Source organism: Botryllus schlosseri, chromosome 5, assembly GCF_051294905.1.
Source record: "Botryllus schlosseri isolate E-star chromosome 5, Bs_hap1, whole genome shotgun sequence".
Taxonomy (NCBI): Eukaryota; Metazoa; Chordata; class Ascidiacea; order Stolidobranchia; family Styelidae; genus Botryllus; species Botryllus schlosseri.
In genome coordinates, this window is record NC_137240.1 from 6331524 (window position 1) to 6338649 (window position 7126).

Sequence of the window (7126 nt, forward strand, 5' to 3'; positions counted from 1 at the left end):
TGTTTAATGTGTAGCTTGTATGTGTATTTTACTACTTTGCTAATCCCGGGAAATCCCGGGATTTAGCAGCGAAAATCCCGGGAAATCCCGATCCCGGGATTTCAAATTTGATCCCGAAGTCCCAACCCTACTTATAACTGCAATGTATTATATGAACCGATACCGGTAACCCTCAAAATTAAGCGAAAGCGCTATTTCATATCATACTGGTCGTGCTGGATGCGTTTGTGACGCCATCATTTGGCTATCCAGAGTTGAAAAATGAGTTTTTTTAATATCACACAATAGCTTATCATTTCCGATACACATACTTTAAAGAGCAGTTATGTGGTAACGGTAATCGCGTATGTGCCACCGTAAATATGTGGACTATCCTGTATATATAATGTTTAACAAATGCGTCTATTTCCCCACCAGTGGGTAATTCCTCACCGGTTGGGAACCATTGGCATAGACCATGAATGTGACTTTCCGTTTGGTTACTTCAATGCTTTGCAGATACTCAGACTTACTGTTTTTGTATTAGGCTGCACAACAATTTTGTAGACTAAATAAACGGCACTGTCGATTGTTTAAGTTGAGCAAGATTTTTTGGGACACCGAATTTTAATATGTAAGGCGGGAAAGAGGAATGGGATTCCATTTTAACAGCTTCTTTGAGGTACAGAACTTCAATATACAATTGAATAGTATATTCATATTAAAATGAACCCGAATATTTTCGGCTGACACTCGTCAGGGGTAATCGTCAGCAACTAGTAGAGAATTCGAAAGAACAGCGTATATCAACAATCGTAACACAAAATATGACGTCACCAGCACGAAATGTCGAATACGAGAGCGTTCAGTGTACTATTTTTAGATGATACACGAACTCTTTTTGTTGACACAGCCTTGGCTGGTGTATTTTGATAAAAGTCGACTCCAAGGCGCACAAATGAAAGTGTGAGCGACCCTTTCCGAGTATGCGAAATCTGTCGTCTCGATAATTTTTCGCACAGGCGGGATTATCCAACAAGTGTTTGCCAATTGCAGAATTTATGGCCTTTGATTGGTCCGCATCAATCTTGAGCGGGTGAGTTAAGGGTGAGCTTTTCATCGAGCGTGTTCTAATGAATCTAGGGACATGCTGATTTATGCGTTCCTGCAAGCGCTTTGACGTTCTTCCCACGTAGCCACAATCACAGTGGCACTTAAATTCGTAAATTACATTGCTTTGCTGAAGTGCGGGTAGCACGTCTTTACGTGTTGCGGGGAGCAGTTGCGTTGTCGTGATTCCATTTTATCAAACAAGATTGGATCCGGACCCACAAAAACCACGATCCGTACGCTAGGGTGAAGTTTGAGGTTGGGTCACCGCAGATGTTGTCAGTAACGAAGTACAACTTTTTTGAAGTACTCAAGTAGTTTCCTGTTACTTCTACTTCGTAATATTTTGTGATATACATAGTTACTTTTCGCTATTTTCAGTTTGTCATGTAGAAGTAGTTTAGTCCTCCAATCAGAAAGATAGCCTGAGGAATTTTGGCCCGTTTTCACGGAGTATCAACATTTAATTTTCATAAAAGTTGAGTAAAGCCCGGAATTTTCGTCGCGCTTCGCGCACAGTAGACTATTATGATATCGCGAACGTATTGGTGAGTATAATTTAGGTAGCGAGGTGTGTGGTTCCGTTCGCATCGCATTGTCGCCAATGAAATATTTCATCACATTATATATGGCCCATCATAGCGTTTGAAACTACCAATTCGGGATCTTGCATTTACCTGTATTCCATGTTGTTTGTTTTTGTGACGTCATAATTGGTTGTATGCAATGTAGCTATAGATCAGGGGTGGGCAAACTACGGCCCGCGGGCCGCATGCGGCCCGCAACACCGTTCTGTGCGGCCCGCGAGAGTTTAAAGAAACTTATTAAAAATATTGATAAAATGCGTACTAAAAATCGAATTAATGCAGGGATTCGACTTGATTAAACTTTTTCTTAGTATATTTCACCATGATAATTCCAAGGAAGTGGTTCTCAACCTGGGGGACGCGTGCCCCTCGGGGTCATGAAAGCATCTGAAGGGGATCGCGAAGCTGAGCTCAACTGAATTTTTTTTTCGCGCTTCGCGAGATTTACTTCCAATTCATAATTATTGCTCTGTATTTAGTATGAATTTCATATTTAAAAATCTCTGATCAATAGTCGTAACCTCCCATGCCACCAAACTATCCGTTAGGTTTGCTATAGCATCCTGGTTGCGTTTTGTGATGTGACGATGATGATACTCACCTCCTCTCTTCCGCATCTTCGCGGCAGAGCTGGATGCCCTGACTGGTGACCAAATGCCTAAAGTCCATGAGTGGACTGCCCAGAACAACCTTTGCATAAACGCATCGAAATCCCAATTGCTGACAGTAAATTCAAAAAATAACCTAACCGTTAATATCGCTGGTCAGCCCGTTCCCAACACAGATAATGCCAAATATCTCGGGGTTTTACTGGACTCGAACATGTCCTGGAAGAGTTATATTCAGTCCCTAGAAGAAACTAAATTATCTCCGAAGTGCGGCCTGTCCTACAGCCTTGGGCGCTTCATGCCAGCATGGGTTCTTCTGATACTCTTTAAATCCTTAATCCAATCGAAGTTACATTATGGCATCCTCTGTTGAAGGGCTGCCAGTAAAACTGCACTCAAGCCACGGCAGAAACTACAGCATAAAGTACTCCGAATCATAGCTAGGGCCCCAAAGGGGCCTGGCTCCACATCCAATAAGTCGCTGCTGAAGAGATTCGGCGTCCTAAACATAGAAGATATGCGGAAACTAGAAATCGCCAAGTTTATGTATCAGTTTCACTGCGGTCGTTGCCCCGAATATTTCAATGACATCTTAACCTCTGAATAAAAAGCGCGCACAAGTACAACACACGCGCGTCCACGTCGTCCAAATATCATATGATCGGCCGAAAAGATCATCGCTCTATCAAATATGCCGGACCTGATGAGTGGAACAGTATCCCGCCGGCCATCCGGCAGTCGACGAGCATGTCCACATTCAAGTCGAAATACAAGCAATTAGGGGAGATGTGGTACCGATGGATCAAAAATTGGAAAATGATCGCTGGCCCCAAAATGTTCAGCCGAAAACAGCAGATCTTTTGCTGGCTCAGCAATTTGATACAAGCTCTACTTATCGCGTACATATACATGAATATCCATCTTTTCAAAAAATATTTATGGACGTTCAAAATTTGTTGCTGGAACGTGTCATCGGTCCCCACCCGGTGGGTCCAATGGCACACGATCCGAGGACCTATGACACATATTCCCTAAAAAACTCAGATGTGACAACTTTTCTTGCTCAGTATTATAATCTAAGCTACAGGAAGCCAAAGAAGAATGTTTGATCGCAACCGTCAAAAAATAGAATAGATATTAACTCAAATGTTGTCATAAAATCACGTTTCGAATTAGGCTCGGACTTATGAATTTTAGGGTACATACATATTGCCCGAAAATCGACAGTGTGACTTCCAAATACCTCGTTATAGCGATAAAACATCATATGCAATTATTACATAAAGATCGTCTGTACGTAGGCATGTTTCATTTGTTTCATGATTAGTCTGCTTGATTATTTTGCTTGATTTGGCTATTGTATCATCGGTCCCCACCCTACGAATTTTATACATGAATCGAAAAAAATTCCACTCAAGGAAAGTACTGAAAAAATAATAGGTGCCAATATATAGCCTGATACAAGCCCTAGACTTCACAATAAAAATGATTGCTGCTTTGTTCGTGTTGAAGGTTACAAAGAAAAACGTATATGTCGATCTAAATTTACTTTACACCCCCCAAAACAAAAAACATCTGTGAGAGACCCCATAGCTCGCGCAAGACGATTTTTTTTTGTATGTGAGGAAAGATTTTGCCAGCATGCAATTGTAGACAAGTTCACGGAGTGTAATCATGGAATTATCATAGAGAATTTTCGAAGTATTTTCGGTCCCAGTGATCCATCGGTACCACATCTCCCCTACTACTAAATAAATACAGTCCATCCTCAAGATTACCGGACCACGACTGACCTATCGATCTCGCTCCCATGACACGCCGCCCTATTTCTTGTCGCTTCCTGTTTCTATACTATCTTTCTTACTTTCATTCAGTGTGCATGCCTCCTCTTTACATCGCCTAGGCCAAGGTGGGTGTCTGATTCCATAGACAACTCCTAGTCGCTTCGACATCTTCCTTTCTTTTCATTGTATCGCATTTTTGTGGTGTATTGAACTGATAAAATTGCTAATAAACCAATGATGATGATGATGACGATAAGGGGGCGCGAAATCTACACATATAGTAGAATAGGGTTACCATATTTCAGCAACCCAAATTGCGGACACTCTTTAGCGCCCCCTGGTGGATTTCAAATTGAGTTATGACCTCACACAAGGTTCAGTAGTATGTTGCTGTGTGTGTTAACGATAAGCGCCCACGAATCGGGCGGCACCGGTTCGATTCCTGTCGGAGGCTCATCTGGGCCCCTCTTTCCCCGCCGTCGCCGTTCTTACGGCGATAAAAAAGCCCAGAAAAAGACCCGACTAAAGAAAGCACTCACAAGGAATGGAAAGAACTAGAAAGGGGCCGTGGCTTTAAAAGATCAACATCGAAAATATCTGTTAGATCGGGCACTCCAGGCCGAGGTGGATGTCAGTCTAAAAAGGATCGCAACTGCGTGTCGTTTGATATCCTTCCTCCTATCCGTTCATTACATCGCATTCTGTCTTATCGCATTGTACATTGTGTGTGACTTGTTCAGATGAAAATTATAACCCAACGATTAGATAGGCTACTACTCCCCGCCAACAGGATCAGAGTTAGCGATAAAACTGGTGGAGGATAATGAGTTCGAAAATATAGGGAGCGTAATTGCACATCGTTAAGTCATGTTCATGTCCTACCGATAAGATTGTTCAGCAGCCTTATGCCGGTGCTCACCACGGAGCTTTATAAACACCCCACATCCAGTGGTTTCCAACCTTTTTATGATCGCGACTCCATCTCCAATTTGAAAATGTTCCGTGGCCCAGATCAAAATTCGACGAGCTTATAACTAAAAGAAGTCAGCACCTTTGTTCAGACTTACTCAAGGGCTATTTTGGAAGCTGATTACGTTCAACATATTCGCAAACCCCAGAATCAAGGCAAACGACCCCCACGTTTGGAACCACTATCTTTGAATAAAGCATTTGAACGGCCTTAACGATCTCTAGGAATATACCGTTCTCCTATAATTGCGATTACAATCAGGCTTATTCCAGTACATGAAGGTTGTTTTTATTTATATTTTATTGCAGTTTTTGCGCGGGTGGTAGTCTCCATATTAAAATCAATAAATGCGACAGTAAATCGCGCGCAGCGCGAAGAAAAATATCATGCATCAGCATAAATATTCCCAAAAAATATTACGTCAAGTCTTCAAAATTCCGGACATTTGACATATTTTAGAAATTCCTCCCGGACGTTAGTTTGAACAGTGAAATTCCGGACATGTCCGGGAAATTCCGGACGTATGGCAACCCTATAGTAGAAGCGTGTTTGAAGCTAACATGGTTATGATGCTGTCAGCATTGTGCGTCTTGGAACTGAACCCAAAGCGGAATTAGTAGGCTAAATCTATGAACTGATCACTGCTCACAGATTTAAATTTCAATCCTGTTCTAAGAGTCGGGACGACAGACTTTCATCTCTATAGTTTTGACAAATTGGTTATTGAGGTCGACCAGCCTATGAAATCTCGCCATTGTTTCTGGCGCGTGTACGATATCATCATATCAATGTTTGGTTTGCTTCAAATAAGCATATATATTATCTCCATGTCCTCACTATATAATCAAATACCAGCAACATTGCGTTTTGGTTTATGATCCCAATTTTATATAGTGCGGCCCGCGAATGGATTCAGATGTTGAATGCGGCCTGCGAGCTCAAAAGTTTGCCCACCCCTGCTATAGATGCGTGTTTTTGAAATTCTCCATTTGCTGACGATTTCGCATGAAGAGTGTCAGCTCGAAAAGCTTCGGGTTTTATTATATTTCTGCCATGAATATATTATTAAAACCCATCATATTGTAATCTAGCAGCCCATGGCGTGTCCTTACTGGAAGAGTGGACAATGACTTTTTCTTAGCTTTACACCTTTTTCAGCAGACCACTGTTGAAAATTTCTGGACAAAAGACATGAAATATATTTTTCGCTTTTTAGATGCCGTCTTTATATTTCCCTTTCAAATCCTAGTATCATACTTTGAGTTCTAATTAGTTTCAGTTCTTTTGTCCGGAGAACAAACATGTTGAAGTATAAAGGCAAGTGTAGCAATTAGGGGTTGCATTTAAAACAAGGCCCTATAATGTAAAACGATTGCCAGTAAACTCGGCCCAAGGTAAATTCGGCCCAAGGTAAATTCGGCCGTCGGTGAATTCGGCCAGAGTAACAATAACAGTTACAATACCATTATCTAACCTGAACCCTTACCCTAACCCTAATCCTAACCTAACCCTAATCCTAACCTAACCCTAATCCTAAGCTAACCTAACCCTAACCCTAACCCTAATCCTAACCTAACCCTAATCCTAACCCTAATCCCAACTCTAATCCTAACCCTAACGCTAATCCTAACCCTAAACCTAACCCCTAACCTCCAAATCACTTGATAATAATATAATTATGTAATATAATACACATTATTAGTTCGTAATACAATTTCACACAATGTTCTCCGAGGGCCGAATATACCGATTGAATTCGGCTGTCGGTAAATTCGGCCCCGTAAACATCGGCATATATATATACATATATATATTTATACGCATACCCTGTTCTCCGAATCACTTGATAATAATATAATTATGAAATTAATTCACATTAATAGTTGGTAATACATTTTTATAAAAAATTCTCCGAGGGCAGAATTGACCGAGTAACCAGTGAATTGACCGGTGAATTCGGCCGTTAGTAAATTCGGTCCCCGTGAATATCCGCGCCATCTCCCGTGATTACGCGATCTACGCATACCCTGGCATCCAAATCACTTAATAATAGTATAATTATGTAATTAATTCATGTTAACGGTTGGT